The following is an 18,116-nucleotide window of genomic DNA, read 5'->3' on the forward strand; positions in this document are numbered from 1 at the left end:
TGTTTTCTTTTCATCGACCCTTAGTGTGGTGTTCACTATCCTTAGCGTAGTGTTCATTATCCTTAGTGTTATGTTCACTATCCTTAGTGTGGTGTTCACTATCCTTAGCGTAGTGTTCACTATCCTTGGCGTGGTGTTCACTATCCTAAGTGTGGTGTTCACTATCCTTAGCGTAGTGTTCACTATCCTTAGTGTTATGTTCACTATCCTTAGTGTGGTGTTCACTATCCTAAGTGTGGTGTTCACAATCCTTAGCATAATGTTCACTATCCTTGGCGTGGTGTTCACTATCCTTGAAATGGTGTTCACTACCCTTGGCGTGTTGTTCACTATCCTTAGCGTAGTGTTCACTATCCTTGGCGTGGTGTTCACTATCCTTAGTGTTATGTTCACTATCCTTGAAATGGTGTTCACTACCCTTGGTGTGGTGTTCACTATCCTTAGTGTAGTGTTCACTATCCTTGGCGTGGTGTTCACTATCCTTAGCGTAGTGTTCACTATCCTTGGCGTGGTGTTCACTATCCTTAGCGTGGTGCTCACTACCCTTGGTGTGGTGTTCACTATCCTTAGCGTAGTGTTCACTATCCGTGGTGTGGTGTTCAATATCCTTGGCATGGTGTTCACTATCCTTGGTGTGGAGTTCACTATCCTTTGGTGTGGAGTTCACTATCCTTGGCGTGATGTTCACTACCCTTGGTGTGGTGTTCACTATCCTTCGCGTGGTGTTCACTATCGTTTGTGTGGAGTTCACTGTCCTTAGCGTGGTGTTCACTATCCTTGGCGTGGTGTTCAATATCCTTAGCGTGGTGTTCACTATCCTTGGAGTGGTGTTCACTGAACTTGTCGGGGTGTTCACTATCCTTGGAGTGGTGTTCACTATCCTTGGCGTGGTGTTCACTGAACTAGGCGTGGTGCTCACAATCCTTGGCGTTGTGTTCACTATCCTTTGCGTGGTGTTTATTATCCTTGGCGTGGTGTTCACTATCCTTGGCGTTGTGTTCACTATCCTTTGCGTGGTGTTCACTATCCTTGGCGTGGTATTCACTATCCTTGGCGTGGTGTTCACTATCCTTAGCGTAGTGTTCACTATCCTTGGCGTGGTGTTCACTATCCTTGGCGTGATGTTAACTACCCTTGGTGTGGTGTTCACTTTCCGTGGCGTGGTGTTCACTATCCTTGGCGTGGTGTTCACTATCCTTCGCGTGGTGTTCACTATCCTTGGCGTGGTGTTCACTAACCTTGGCGTGGTGTTCACTGAACTTGGCGTGGTGTTCACTGAACTTGGCGTGGTGTTCACTATCCATGGAGTGGTGTTCACTATCCTTAGCGTGGTGTTCACTGAACTAGGCGTGGTGTTCACTATCCTTAGCGTGGTGTTCACTATCCTTGGCGTGGTGTTTACTATCCAAGGCGTGGTGTTCACTATCCTTGGCGTGGGACGTGTTCACTATCCTTGGAGTGGTGTTCACTATCCTTGGCGTGGTGTTCACTACCCTTGGGGCAGTGTTCACTACCCTTAGCGTAGTGTTCATTATCCTTGGCGTGGTGTTCACTATCCTTGGCGTGGTGGTCACTAGCATTGGTGTGGTGTTCACTATCCATGGCGTGGTGTTCACTATCCTTGTGTGGTGTTCACTATCCTTAACACGGTGTTCACTATCCTTAGCGTGGTGTTCACGATCCTTGTCGTGGTGTTCACTAACCTTGGCGTGGTGTTCACTGAACTTGGCGTGGTGTTCACTATCATTGGAGAGGTGTTAACTATCCTTGGCGTGGTGTTCACTGAACTGGGGCGTGGTGTTCACTATCCTTAGAGTGGTGTTCACTCTCCTTGGTGTGGTGTTTACTATCCATGGCGTGGTGTTCACTATACTTGGCGTGGTGTTCACTTCCCTTAGCGTGGTGTTCACTAATCTTAGCGTGGTGTTCACTATCCTTTGCGTGGTGTTCACTACCCCTGGAGTGGTGTTCACTACCCTTCACGTTTAGTTCACTACCCGGGGCGTGGTGTTCAGTACCCTTATCATGGTGTTCACTACCCTTGGCATAGTGTTCACTCCCCTTAGCGTGGTGTTCACTACCCTTGGCGTGGTGTTCACTACCTTTGACGTGGTGCTCCCTACCCTTAGCGTGGTGTTCAGTACCTTTGGCCTGGTGTTCACTACCCTTGGCGTGGTGTTAACTACCCTTGGTGTGGTGTTCACTACCCTCTGCATGGTATTCACTGAACGTTGCGTGGTGTTCACTGAACTTGGCGTGGTGATCACTGCCCTTGGCGTTGTACGTGTTCACTACCCTTGGTTTGGTGTTCACAGAGCTTGGCGTGGTGTTCACTATCCTTAACGTGGTGTTCACTATCCTTGGAGTGGTGTTCACTATCCTTGGCGTGGTGTTCACTGAACTAGGCGTGGTGTTCACTATCCTTGGCGTGGTGTTCACTATCCTTGGCGTGGTGTTTATTATCCTTGGCGTGGTGTTCACTATCCTTGGCGTGTGTTCACTATCCTTTGCGTGGTGTTACTATCCTTGCGTGGTGTTCACTATCCTTGGGTGTATTACTATCCTTGCGTGGTGTTCACTACCCTTGGTGTGGTGTTCACTATCCTTGTGTGGTGTTCACTATCCTAGGCGTGGTGTTCACTATCCTTGGCGTGGTGTTCACTGCCCTTGGTGTGGTGTTCACTATCCTTGGCGTGGTGTTCACTATCCTTGGCGTGGTGTTCACTATCCTTGGCGTGGTTTTCACTATCATTGGCGTGGTGTTCACTATCCTTGGCGTGGTGTTCACTATCCTTGGCGTGGTGTTCACTAACCTTGGCGTGGTGTTCACTGAACTTGGCGTGGTGTTCACTATCCATAAAATGCTGTTCACTATCCTTGGCGTGGTGTTCACTGAACTAGGCGTGGTGTTCACTATCCTTAGCGTGGTGTTCACTATCCTTGGCGTGGTGTTTACTATCCAAGGCGTAGTGTTCACTATCCTTGGCGTGGTGTTCACTATCATTGGCGTGGTGTTCACTATCCTTGGCGTGGTGTTCACTACCCTTAGCGTAGTGTTCACTATCCTTGGCGTGGTGTTCACTATCCTTGGCGTGGTGTTCACTAGCATTGGTGTGGTGTTCACTATCCATGGCGTGGTGTACACTATCCTTGTGTGGTGTTCACTATCCTTAACATGGTGTTCACAATTCTTAGCGTGGTGTTCACGATCCTTGGCGTGGTGTTCACTAACCTTAGCGTGGTGTTCACTGAACTTGGCGTGGTGTTCACTATCCTTGGAGTGGTGTTCACTATCCTTGGCGTGGTGTTCACTGAACTAGGCGTGGTGTTCACTATCCTTAGCGTGGTGTTCACTCTCCTTGGTGTGGTGTTTACTATCCATGGCGTGGTGTTCACTATCCTTTGCGTGGTGTTCACTTCCCTTAGCGTGGTGTTCACAATCAATAGCGTGGTGTTCACTATCCTTTGCGTTGTGTTCACTGAACTTAGCGTGGTGTTCACTGAACTTGGCGTGGTGTTCACTGAACTTGGCGTGGTGTTCACAACCCTTGCCGTGGTGTTCACTACCCTTCGCGTGGTGCTCACAACCCTTGGCGTGGTGATCACTACCATTGGTAAGTTCTTCACTACTCTTGACGTGGTGTTCACTACCCTTGCCTTCATGTTTACTACCCTTGGCTTGGTGTTCACTACCCTTAACCTCGTGTTCACTACCCTTGGCTTGGTGTTCACTACTAATAACATGGTGTTCACTACCCATGACGTCATGTTCATTGCCCTTGGCGTGGAGTTCACTACCCTTGGCGTGGATTTCACTAACCTTGGCGTGGTGTTCACCACCTTTGGCGTGGTATTCACTGCCCTTGGCGTGGTGTTCACTACCTATGGCATGGTGTTCACTACCCAGGGCGTGGTGTTCACTACCCTGGGCGTGGTGTTCACTACCCTTGGCGAGGTGTTCACTAACCTTGGCGCCATGTTCACTACCCTTGGCGTAGTGTTCACTACCCTTGGCTTGGTGTTCACTGCCCTTCGCTTGGTGTTCACTATCATAGGCATGGTGTTCACTACCCTTGGCATGGTGTTCACTACCCTTAGAGTGGTGTTCACTACCCTTGGCGTGGTGTTCACTACCCTTGGCGTGGTGTTCACTACCCTTGGTGTGGTGTTCACTACCCTTGGCGTGGTGTTCGCTACCCTTGGCGTGGTGTTCACTACCCCTGGAGTGGTGTTCTCTACCCTTCACGTGGTTTTCACTACCCTGGGCGTGGTGTTCAGTACCCTTATTATGGTGTTCACTACCCTTGGCATAGTGTTCACTACCCTTAGCGTGGTGTTTCACTCCTCTTGGCGTGGTGTTCAATACCCTTAGCGTGGTGTTCATTTCCCTTGGCATGGTGTTCACTACCCTTGGCGTGGTGTTCACTACCCTTGGTGTTGTGTTCACAACCCTTGGCGTGGCATTTACTGAACGTTGCGTGGTGTTCACTGAACTTGGCGTGGTGTTCACTGCTCTTGGCGTTGTGTTCACTACCCTTGTTTGGTGTTCACTGAACTTGGCGTGGTGTTCACTATCCTTAACGTGGTGTTCACTATCCTTAGCACTGGTGTTCCCTACCCTTAGCATGTTTTTTCACTACCCTTGGTGTGGTGCTCACTACCCTTGACGTGGTGTTCACTACTCATGACGTGGTGTTCACTACTCTTAGCGTGGTGTTCACTACCCTTGGTGTGGTGTTCACTACCCTTGGTGTGGTGTTCACTACCCCTTGGTGTGGTGTTCACTACCTTTGGCGTGGTTTTCACTACCCTTGGCGTGGTTTTCACTACCCTTGACGTGGTGTTCACTACCCTTGGCATGGTGTCCACTACCCTTGGCGTGGTGTTCACTACCCATGACGTGGTGTTCACTACTCTTGGCGTGGTGTTCACTACCCTTGCGTGGTGTTCACTACCCTTTGCGTGGTGTTCACTACCCTTAGCGTGGTGGTCACTACCCTTAACGTTTTGTTCACTACCCTTGGCGTGGTGTTCACTACCCTTGGCATGGTGTTCACTACCCATGACGTGGTGTTCAATACTCTTGGCGTGGTGTTCACTACCCTTGTTGTGGTGTTCACTTCCCTTTGCGTGGTGTTCACTACCCTTAGCGTGGTGATCACTACCATTAACGTTGTGTTCACTACCCTTGGCGTGGTGTTCACTACCCTTGGCACGGTGTTCTCTAGCCTTGGCGTGGTGTTCACTACCTTTGGTGTGGTGTTCACTATCCTTAGCACTGTTTTCATTACCCTTGGCTTTATGTTCACTACCTTGGCGTGGTGTTCACCTCCCTTGACGTCGTGTTCACTACCCTTGGTGTAGTTCAGTATCCTTTGCGTGGTGTTCACTACCCTTAGCGTGGTGTTCACTACCCATAGCTTGGTGTTCACTACCCTTTGCATGTTGTTCACTACCCTTGCGTGGTGTTCCCTTCCCTTAGCATGGTTTTCACTACCCATGGCGTGGTGTTCACTATCCTTGGCGTGGTGTTCCCTACTCTTGACGTGGTATTCACTACCCTTTGCGTGGTGTTCACTTCCCTTGGTGTGTGTTCACTACCCATGACGCGGTGTTCACTACTCTTAGCGTGGTGTTCACTACCCTTCGCGTGGTGTTCACTCCCCTAGGCATGATGTTAACTTCCCTTTGCATGGTGTTCACTACCCTTAGCTTGGTATTTACTAACCTTGGCGTGGTTTCAACTATCCTTGGCATGGTGTTCACTACCCTTCATTTGGTGTTCACTACCCTTGGCGTGGTGTTCACTACCCCCGGCGAGGTGTTCACTACACTTGGCATAGTGTTCACTCCCCTTGGCATAGTGTTCACTTCCCTTGGTATGGTGTTCACTACCCTCAGCATGGTTTTCACTAACCTTGACGTGGTGTTCACTAACCTTGGCGTGGTGTTCACTACCCATGGCATGGTGTTCACTGCCCATGGCGTCATGTTCACTACCCTTGGCGTGGTGTTCATTACCCTTGGCATTATGTTCACTACCCTTGGCGTGGTGTTCACTACCTTTGGCTTGGTGTTTACTACCCTTGGCGTGATGTTCACTACCCTAGGCGTGGTGTTCACTACCCTTGGTGTGGTGTTCACTACCCTTTTCATGGTGTTCACTACCTTTGGCGTGGTGTTCACTACCCTTAACGTGGTGTTCACTACCCTTGGCGTGGTTTTCACTACCCTTGACGTGGTGTTCACTACCCTTGGCGTGTGTTAACTAACTATGACGTGGTGTTCACTACTCTTGGCGTGGTGTTCCCTCTCCTTATTGTGGTGTTCACTACCCTTGGCGTGGTGTTCACTTCCCTTAGCGTGGTGATCACTACCCTTGGCGTTGTTTCACTACCCTTGGCGTGATGTTCACTACCCTAGGCATGGTGTTCACTACCCATGGCGTGGTGTTCACTACTTTGGCGTGGTGTTCAGTATCCTTAGCACAGTTTTCATTACCCTTGGCGGTATGTTCACTACCCTTGGCGTGGTGTTCACTACCCTTGGTGTGGTGTTCATTATCCTTGGCGTTGTGTTCACTACCCTTGGCATGGTGTTCACTACCTTTGACGTGGTGTTCACTACCGTTGGTGTAGTGTTCAGTATCTTTTGCGTGGTGTTCACTAGCCTTAGCGTTGTGTTCACTACTAATAGCGTGGTGTTCACTACCCTTTGCATGTTGTTCACTACCCTTGGTGTGTGTTCCCTACCCTTAGCATGGTGTTCACTACCCATGGCGTTGTGTTCACTACCCTTGGCATGGTGTTCCTTACTCTTGATGTGGTGTTCATTTCCCTTTGCGTGGTGTTCACTACCGTTGGCGTGGTGTTCACTACCCTTAGCGTGGTGTTCACTACCCTTGACATGATTTTAACTACCCTTGAAGTTGTGTTCACTACCCTTTGTGTGGTACTCACTCCCCTTGGCGTGGTGTTCACTATCCTTATTGAGGTGTCCACTACCCTTAGCGTTGTGTTCACTACACCTGGCGTGGTGTTCACTAACCTTAACGTGGTGTTCACTACTCTTGACGTCATGTTCACTACCCTTGGCGTGGTTTTCACTACCCTTGGCGTGGGGTTCATTACACTTGGCGTGGTGTTCACTACCCTTAACGTGGTTGTTACGAACCCGGATCCAGCATCCGAGCACGGAGTAGTAACGACTACGCCATCTGTGGGTCAGCTCCCGAAACCCCCGCCAAACGAACGACGACACCGGATGAGGACGGCGAATATCGGCCACAAGGGCCAGTTTCCAGTCCTGTGCAGCTCACAACACAGCCGCTCCTGACCTCTGGTGAGGTGGTGCTCCGACGACAGCGCCATCTATGGACTGGATACGTCAGGTGTTTGTGCCCGAGCCCGTAAGTATTAGTGTCCCGGTTATTGATGACGTGTCTCCTTACAGAGCCGACCTGGGACCACTGTGATGGAAGTGGAGTCAGTCTACCCGAGGCAGCCAGTCTCCATACTGTGAAGTTTGCTGCAGCTGTTGTGACGTCGTCCCCCCGGAAGAACACTGTGGTGTGTTAGCCTGCCAGTGGAGTGGCAGTGAAAGGATTTACCCGGGACCGACTGTTGGAGACGATCATCGACTGGGGTATTGAGGACAGGAGGGTGATTTGTGATATCACACGAGACTCCTGTCTAGGGCGTACCCCTTATATCGTTCGTGGAGTGGCCGTACCAGCCTTGGTGGCTCAGTACCTGCCAGCAGACCAGCTGGACGTGTGGTTGACGGCCTCCACGACGGTGCCCCCAGTGGACCTGCGTTTTGGCTGACCTGTGGCCCGGGTAGGCTCGGCATTCTCAGAGGACACGTCGTGAGGCCACGAAGAAAGCACCAAGGACTCAGCACCAAGTGGTGTGGCACCAGCGTCTTCAGCAGAAGACCACGATTATGGATTAATCCCCTTGTATAGTGTTAATACCCCCCCCCCCCCGTTGTGTAACCGTTTTATATATTATTTATTGGTGACGGACATTATATAATATTAAGTTCTTAGCTTTCTTTCCCTACTCCCTTTAAGTTACTTGCGTCACGGATCTCATCCCTTGATAGCCACTACTGGCTCGGGAACGGATACATATATCTTCCTCTAACAACATCAGAGTAAGGACCCCGTTGCATCCCGAGAGGGCGGTAACAGTGGTGTTCACTACTCTTGACGTAATGTTCACTACCCTTGGCGTGGTGTTCACTTCCCATGGCATGGTGTTCACTACCCATGGCGTGGTGTTCACTTCCCTTTGCGTTGTGCTCACTACCCTTGGCTTGGTGTTTACTACCCTTAGCTTGGTGTTCACTACCATTGGCATGGTGTTCACTACCCTAGTCGTGGTCTTCACTACCCTTGACGTGGTGTTCATTACCATTGGAGAGGTGTTCACTACCCTTGGCATGGTGTTCACTACCATTGGCGTGGTGTTCACGACCCCTGGCTTGGTGTTCACTACCCTTCACGTGGTGTTCACTACCCTGGGCGTGGTGTTCACTACCCATTGTGAGTGATCACAACCCTTTGCCTGGTATTCACTGAACGTAACGTGGTGTTCACTGAACTTGGCGTGGTGTTCACTACCCCTGACATGGTTTTCATTACCCTTGGTGTAGTGCTCACTACCTTTGGCGTGGTGTTCACTAACCTTGGCGTAATGTTCACAACTTTTGGCATGGTGTTCACTACTTTTGGCGTGGTGTTCACTTCCCTTGGCGTGGTGTTCACTACCCATGACGTGGTGTTCACTACTCCTAGCGTGGTGTTCACTACCCTTCGTGTGGTGTTCACTACCCCTGGCGTGGTGTTCACTACCCTTAACGTGGTGTTCACTACCCTTGGCGTGGTTTTCACTACCCTCGGTGTGGTGTTCACTACCCTTGGCATCGTGTTCTCTACCCATGTCGTGGTGTTCACTACCCTTGGCGTAGTGTTCACTACCCTTGGCATAGTGCTCACTACCCTTGGCATAGTGTTCACTACCCTTGACGTGGTGTTCACTACCCTAGGCGTGGGGTTCATTACCCTTGGCGTGGCGTTCACTTCCGTTGGCATGGTGTTCACTTCCCTTTGCATGGTCCTCACTACTCTTGGCATGGTGTTCACTATCCTTCATTTGGTGTTCACTACCTTTGGTGTGGTGTTCACTACCCCCAAAGAGGTGTTCACTACCCTTGGCATAGAGTTCACTTCCCTTGGCATTTTGTTCACTACCCTTTGCATGGTTTTCACTAACCTTGACGTGGTGTTCACTACCCTTGGCGTGGTGTTCACTACCCATGGCATGGTGTTCACTACCCATGGCGTCGTGTTCACTACCCCTGGCGTGGTGTTCACTACCATTGGCGTTATGTTCACTACCCTTGGCGTGGTGTTCAATACCTTTGGCTTGGTGTTCACTACCATTGGCTTCATATACACTACCCTTGGCGTGATGTTCACTACCCTTGGCGTGGTCCTCACTACCCTTGGCGTGGTTTTCACTACCCTCGGTGTGGTGTTCACTACCCTTGGCATCGTGTTCTCTACCCATGTCGTGGTGTTCACTACCCTTGGCGTAGTGTTCACTACCCTTGGCATAGTGCTCACTACCCTTAGCATAGTGTTCACTACCCTTGACGTGGTGTTCACTACCCTAGGCGTGGGGTTCATTACCCTTGGCGTGGTGTTCACTTCCGTTGGCATGGTGTTCACTTCCCTTTGCATGGTCCTCACTACCCTTGGCATGGTGTTCACTATCCTTCATTTGGTGTTCACTACCTTTGGTGTGGTGTTCACTACCCCCAAAGAGGTGTTCACTACCCTTGGCATAGAGTTCACTTCCCTTGGCATTTTGTTCACTACCCTTTGCATGGTTTTCACTAACCTTGACGTGGTGTTCACTACCCTTGGCGTGGTGTTCACTACCCATGGCATGGTGTTCACTACCCATGGCGTCGTGTTCACTACCCCTGGCGTGGTGTTCACTACCATTGGCGTTATGTTCACTACCCTTGGCGTGGTGTTCAATACCTTTGGCATGGTGTTCACAACCATTGGCTTCATATACACTACCCTTGGCGTGATGTTCACTACCCTTGGCGTGGTCCTCACTACCCTTTGCGTGGTGTTCACTACCCCTGGCGTGGTGTTCCCCACCCTTGGCATGGTGTTCACTACCCTTGGCGTGGTTTTCACTACCCTTGGCGTGGTGTGCACTACCCTTGGCATGGTGTTCACTACCCATCGCGTGGTGTTCACTACCCTTGACGTGGTGTTCACTACTCTTGGCGTGGTGTTCACTACCCTTGGTGTGGTGTTCACTACCCATGGCGTGGTGTTCACTACCCTTAGCGTGGTGATCACTAACCTAGGCGCTGTGTTCACTACCCTTATGCGTGTTGTTCGCTTCCCTTGGCATGGTGTTCATTACCCTTGGCGTGGTGTTCACTTCCCTTGGTGTGGTGTTCACTACCCATGACGTGGTGTTCACTACTCCTAGCAGTGGTGTTCACTACCCTTCGTGTGGTGTTCATTGCCCTTGGCGTGGTGTTCACTACCCCTAACGTGATGTTCACTACCCTTAGTGTGGTGCTCACTACCCTTAGCGTCGTGTTCACTGCCCTTTGCGTTGTGATCACTACCCTTGGCGTTGTGTTAACTACCCTTGGCGTGGTGTCCACTACCCTTTGCATGCTGTTCACTACCCTTGACGTGGTGTTCACTACCCTTGGCGTTGGGATCATTACCCTTGGGGTGGTGTTCACGTCCCTTGGCATGATGTTCACTTCCCTTTGCATGGTGTTCACTACCCTTGGCTTGGTATTTACTAACCTTGGCGTGGTGTTCATTACCCTTGACATTGTGTTCACTACCCTTCATTTGGTGTTCACTACCCTTGGCATAGTGTTCACTACCTTTGGCATAGTGTTCACTTCCGTTGGCATGGTGTTCTCTACCCTTACTTAGCATGGTTTTCACTAACCTTGACGTGGTGTTCACTACCCTTTACGTGGTGTTCAATACCCACGGCATGGTGTTCACTACCCATGGCGTCATGTTCACTGCCCTTGGCGTGGTGTTCACTACCCTTGACGTGGTATTCACTGAACGTGGCGTGGTGTTCACTGAACTTAGCGTGGTGTTCACTACCCTTGACATGGTTTTCATTATCCTTGGTGTGGTGCTCACTACCTTTAGCGTAGTGTTCACTACCATTGGCGTAATGTTCACTACTCTTGCGTGGTGTTCACTTCCCTTGGCTTGGTGTTCACTACCCATGACGTGGTGTTCACTACTCTTAGCGTGGTATTCACTACCCTTGGCATGGTGTTCACTACCCATGGCGTGGTGTTCACTACCCTTGACGTGGTGTTCACTAATCTTGGCGTGGTGTTCACTACCCTTAGTGTGGTGTTCACTACCCGTGGCGTGGTGTTCACTACCCTTAGCGTGGTTATCACTAACCTAGGCATTTTGTTCACTACCCTTGGCGTGTTGTTTGCTACCCTTGGCATGGTGTTCATTACCCTTAGCGTGGTGTTCACTACCCTTGGCGTGGTGTTCACTACCCTCGGCATGGTGTTCGCTACCCTTGACGTGGTGTTCACTACCATTGGCGTGGGGTTCATTACCATTGGCGTGGTGTTCACTACCCTTGGCATGGTGTTCACTTCCCTCTGCATGGTGTTCACTTCCCTTGGCTTGGTATTTACTAACCTGGGCGTGGTGTTCACTACCCTTGGCATGGTGTTCACTACCCTTCATTTGGTGTTCACTACCCTTGACGTGGTGTTCCCTACCCCTGGCGAGGTGTTCACTACCCTTGGCATGGCGTTCACTACCCTTGGCATAGTGTTCACATCCCTTGGCATGGTGTTCACTACCCATAGCATTGTTTTCACTAACCTTGACGTGGTGTACACTACCCTTGGCGTGGTGTTCACTACCAATTGTATGGTGTTCACTACTCATAGCGTGGTGTTCACTACCCTTGGCGTGGTGTTCATTATCCTTGGCGTTATGTTCACTACCCTTTGCGTGGTATTCACTACCTTTGGCTTGGTGTTCAATGCAATTGCCCAGCAAACACAAATCATCTACACAACGTTCGCCTATCTCTTGCCATAGGTGTGGGAATGATTTGCATTGAGAATGGTGCAGGAGAGCCTTTGAGAAACTTTTACTCAAAAAATCCAAACACAAAGGTTTAATTATAAATTGTTTTTCTACAATTATTTTCTTCCAAATGTAAAACAAATAGTTTTTACATGTTTAAATATAAAATTTATGGTGTTTTTTTGTAAAATTCATTAATAAATTGTGAATGATATATATTGGCTGAGTGAAACCTTTATAATCCATTTAGTTATAATTTGAACAGAAAAAAGTATTTTTCCAAATTTTCTAAAAATTGCTCTTTTTAACACAATTTGACTCCTTATACATTCCACTAAACACTATATCATGTTTAAATATATAATTTATGTATTATTCTCTAAAATAATTTATATAAATTATATAAGTTGCTGGAAAGTGGTGTTAAGGATTTTGAAAACATTTTGTTGTGTTAATATGTTCTTATTAACTATGTCTCAAGTTCACAGTTTATCAAACAAGAATATTAACATTCGTCAACTCTTAAAATCTTATATGTTATCTTGCTGGTGCAAAAAAGGGTGAATCTTTAGGAACAGCTATAGTATCTATATATCACAAATGGTGTTTTCCCTAACTCAAACAATGTAGGGTTTATTATTCTACACATATTTCTAATGACTCTTAGATGTTTACATTCTCTGAAGTATAATTGTGAAGGCTGTGTCCATCACTCTCAACACAGATTCTTAAACTCGTCTCTGCAGGTTCAACTATATAATTAGTTTCCATTTTGAATTTCCATGGACATTTGTATCCAAAATGAAACCAATGTGGTTTCCTTCAGCGCCTTCAGCCAGCACATTTGCTCATTCATTTCCACAGATTCCAACAAGGTAGGGGATTTACAGAAATTTGTATATTCATATTGTTATATATTAAAAATATGAATGCAGTTCAATATGATAAGACAAATACATGAGTTTATGATAAATTCGTTTTCTGTGATATACCATTGATATGCTCTTTTTTTCTTTAAACGGCAGACTAAACTAAAGTGCTCACATCAACAGATTTGATGTATAAATGGTCAACGCTCAACAGAGTTAGTATAAATGTATTAGTATAAATCTTACTTGTCTCATTGTTAATTCACATTCAATGTCAACTTGTGGTTTTGATGTGGCACGTTTGGCCAAGACACCCCACCCCATTATGCACCCCATACCCATCTTGTGGGCGGTTGTGGAAAGGGTTACAGAGGCACATAATGGGCTCAGGGACTGAACCCCACAATTCATTTAGCTAAGCAAGTTACAATCTTGATGAGCTAGTTACAAAATTCAATATAAGTCATCACATCAACAATGGGTTCGAGATCGACCTCAAGTACAGGTTCTAAATTAAGCAACTGACATATGTGGAGAGCTAGTATCAAAATTTATATGTTTGTCCTGCACACCGTCCCCCATCCAGTGGGCAGCGGTGGATAGGTTACAATCACTTAGTTGTTATCTACAGTTAGCAAACTGGGGATATTTGGCTAAAATTTCTGGTAGCAGATCATTTTGAATGAAATATTGACACATCGCTGGAACATTGGTTATAGAATTGTCTCTAAATTCATGTATCTTTTCGCACTCCATCACATAGTGACGGAGGGTGTGCGAATAATTTTGTTGACACAGTTTACATTTGGTCAGGTCTACATCAGCAGATAATGAGAATTCCCAGAGATACTTGTAACCGAGTCTAAGCCGAGCAGTAGTAACATCTAGAAGTCTGCTGATTTTATTGGATGATCCATAGATGTGTGGCTCCTCTTGTATGATATGTATGATAGATGGAATTACTAGTTCCAGTTTCTAGGCAGGCGATGAGTACTCACAATAACCTTAATTAAGCGTCAAAACAAAAATGTGTATACTCTTTTTACTCTCCTGACCTTAGTTCTCGAGCTATGTATTTCATTTTGGTACCAACGTGTTCGCAATAACATTCTCTAGAAGAAAATCAGCAAAAACGGTCACCAAAAGTTATATGAATACCAGCACCCAATAAATACCTACGTAGATGACTCGCCGTGAGTGCCCAAGAGCAACAAAATGTTTTTACTCTTGGGATTGTTATCACTTCCACACTTGTCCTACAGCGTTAATTTTGGTATCAATGTACTCGCAATGAAATTCCCAACACGGTGATATGAATATAAACGTAGAATAATGGTCGCTGCCCACCCGCAAGAGTGTGGGAAGTGGCGGAACTGTTACCCAGTATTGGTGACAAGACGACACATGGGCGATACAGTGCTTTGAAAGTTTATAATTATATCACTGTCCTGACATTATTATTGTATGTACGTCATTCATTTTTGTGCCAATGTTTTCGCAATAGAATGTTCTATGAGCCCGTAGGTAAAAAAGAGCAACAAAGCGTAAGATAGAATAGCACCATATATAAAACAACGCTGGTACATATCAGTGAGCGTCAAACACACACGAAATGTGTGTGTTTGATGGTGGTCAAACGATGTTTGATGTGTTTGATCAGGTGATGTCCTGATCCGCATAATTAAAGTATGAATTATGTTGAGAAAAAATAAGAAAAAAGGGAAAAAACAGGGGTGGGAGAAACATGACAGAAAAAGAGTAAAAATACAATTTGGTCAACAAAACAGCATTGTTTAAAATAAAAGATATGGATTGACATTTTGGGGGTTAGGTTGGTAGGTTACATTGAGTTAATTAGGTACTTAGTGTTTATCTGTTATAGATAGGAGCTGCCTGGTATGGGCCAATAGGCCTTCTGCAGTTACCTTTGTTTTTATGTTTTTGCCCTGTAACCTAAATGGTTAGAGAGGCACATATATGGGCTTAGGGACTGAACCCCACAATTCATTTAGCTAAGCAAGTTACAATCTTGATGAGCTAGTTACAAAATTCAATATAAGTCATCACATCAACAATGGGTTCGAGATCGACCTCAAGTACAGGTTCTAAATTAAGCAACTGACATATGTGGAGAGCTAGTATCAAAATTTATATGTTTGTCCTGCACACCGTCCCCCATCCAGTGGGCAGCGGTGGATAGGTTACAATCACTTAGTTGTTATCTACAGTTAGCAAACTGGGGATATTTGGCTAAAATTTCTGGTAGCAGATCATTTTGAATGAAATATTGACACATCGCTGGAACATTGGTTATAGAATTGTCTCTAAATTCATGTATCTTTTCGCACTCCATCACATAGTGACGGAGGGTGTGCGAATAATTTTGTTGACACAGTTTACATTTGGTCAGGTCTACATCAGCAGATAATGAGAATTCCCAGAGATACTTGTAACCGAGTCTAAGCCGAGCAGTAGTAACATCTAGAAGTCTGCTGATTTTATTGGATGATCCATAGATGTGTGGCTCCTCTTGTATGATATGTATGATAGATGGAATTACTAGTTCCAGTTTCTAGGCAGGCGATGAGTACTCACAATAACCTTAATTAAGCGTCAAAACAAAAATGTGTATACTCTTTTTACTCTCCTGACCTTAGTTCTCGAGCTATGTATTTCATTTTGGTACCAACGTGTTCGCAATAACATTCTCTAGAAGAAAATCAGCAAAAACGGTCACCAAAAGTTATATGAATACCAGCACCCAATAAATACCTACGTAGATGACTCGCCGTGAGTGCCCAAGAGCAACAAAATGTTTTTACTCTTGGGATTGTTATCACTTCCACACTTGTCCTACAGCGTTAATTTTGGTATCAATGTACTCGCAATGAAATTCCCAACACGGTGATATGAATATAAACGTAGAATAATGGTCGCTGCCCACCCGCAAGAGTGTGGGAAGTGGCGGAACTGTTACCCAGTATTGGTGACAAGACGACACATGGGCGATACAGTGCTTTGAAAGTTTATAATTATATCACTGTCCTGACATTATTATTGTATGTACGTCATTCATTTTTGTGCCAATGTTTTCGCAATAGAATGTTCTATGAGCCCGTAGGTAAAAAAGAGCAACAAAGCGTAAGATAGAATAGCACCATATATAAAACAACGCTGGTACATATCAGTGAGCGTCAAACACACACGAAATGTGTGTGTTTGATGGTGGTCAAACGATGTTTGATGTGTTTGATCAGGTGATGTCCTGATCCGCATAATTAAAGTATGAATTATGTTGAGAAAAAATAAGAAAAAAGGGAAAAAACAGGGGTGGGAGAAACATGACAGAAAAAGAGTAAAAATACAATTTGGTCAACAAAACAGCATTGTTTAAAATAAAAGATATGGATTGACATTTTGGGGGTTAGGTTGGTAGGTTACATTGAGTTAATTAGGTAGTACTTAGTGTTTATCTGTTATAGATAGGAGCTGCCTGGTATGGGCCAATAGGCCTTCTGCAGTTACCTTTGTTTTTATGTTTTTGCCCTGTAACCTAAATGGTTAGAGAGGCACATATATGGGCTTAGGGACTGAACCCCACACTACATTTAGCTAAGCTGGTTACAATCTTGATGATATAGTTACAAAATTCTGTATAAGTCGTCACATTATCAATGGGTTCGAGATCAACCACAATTTCCTGAATAGATATAACAAAGGGGATATTAATAGGGTATTAAAATTGTCAACACAAGATAGAACACGAAACAATGGGTATAAATTGGATAAGTTTAGATTTAGGAAAGACTTGGGTAAATACAGGTAAATAAATACAAATTTATAAATAAATCTATAAATCCAACATTATGTTTGTAAATCAACTATGTATGTATGAAAAAAAATGACTAATACGTTCGGCGAATGACTTTGACTTCAACTTCACTTTGACTTCGTTCATGTCATCGTATTTTCCGTAATATATAAAGGTTATGACAATGCAATTATATTATTGTGTGCAAATAAGTTTGAAATTTCATGTACCCTAAAAATATTAAAATAAAGAATAAGAATAATTAAATAATTGTTGTAGTAAATTGTCACACGTTCATCATACGCAAACGAACACACAGTTTGGAGCGTCAGTACAAGACCGCCGCCATTTTAAAACACGGCTTCGAATGTAAGTAATGTTTTTCTCGTACTAACACTGTGTTATACAATAGATTTGGTCTTGAATTCACAAATTTAGTTGTTACATCTGACAGAGTATGTTAGACGGTGTAATGCTGGTCCATGTTAACGTATTTGTGGGCTTGGTTGGTTTAAATGTGGAGGCGAGGCCTGGCAGTGCTGGTGTATGTGGAGGCGAGGCGAGGCCTGGCAGTGCTGGTGTATGTGGAGGCGAGGCCTGGCAGTGCTGTGTGTATGTGGAGGCGAGGCTGTGATGTGAGGCGAGGCCTGGCTGTGCTAGTGTGTATGTGGAGGCGAGGCCTGGCTGTGCTGGTGTATGTGGAGGCGAGGCCTGGCTGTGCTAGTGTGTATGTGGAGGCGAGGCCTGGCTGTGCTAGTGTGTAGGAGGCGAGGCATGTACAACACTCCCCAATAGGAAGAAAACCCACTGGGTTCTAGGCTAGGTTAGGCTTATCTGTAATAATTGAATTAAGCCTAGCAAAGCCTAGAACCTAGTTCAGTAATTTAAAAAATGTTGTAACTTGAAAAATGCCATTCAATACATTACACAATTTAAATATTTTCAGGCAATCAACACAACCCTCATGTTGGCTAACCCTCTCTCATGTTGGTCAATAATTTAATTATTTTTTTATGGAGTAATTTTTGCTGTTGAAATGTAGTCTTTTTGAGACTACATTTCAAATGTAGTGTGTGTGGAGGCGTGTATGTTAGGTATTACCTAATATACACGGTGTAATATATCTATCTGTGTGAAATAGATTAAATCCATTTATTTGATATTCAGCTAATAGTTCTGTATTTTCTACATTCATCCATGTTTTGGTAAGTGCAATAATATGTATTGTTTCATTGCAGATTAGAGATTCAAGATAGTTCTAGATTTCCGAAGTACTGAAACGCGCGCCATACAGGCT

The sequence above is a fragment of the Procambarus clarkii genome, chromosome 30 (assembly GCF_040958095.1).
Source record: "Procambarus clarkii isolate CNS0578487 chromosome 30, FALCON_Pclarkii_2.0, whole genome shotgun sequence".
Taxonomy (NCBI): Eukaryota; Metazoa; Arthropoda; class Malacostraca; order Decapoda; family Cambaridae; genus Procambarus; species Procambarus clarkii.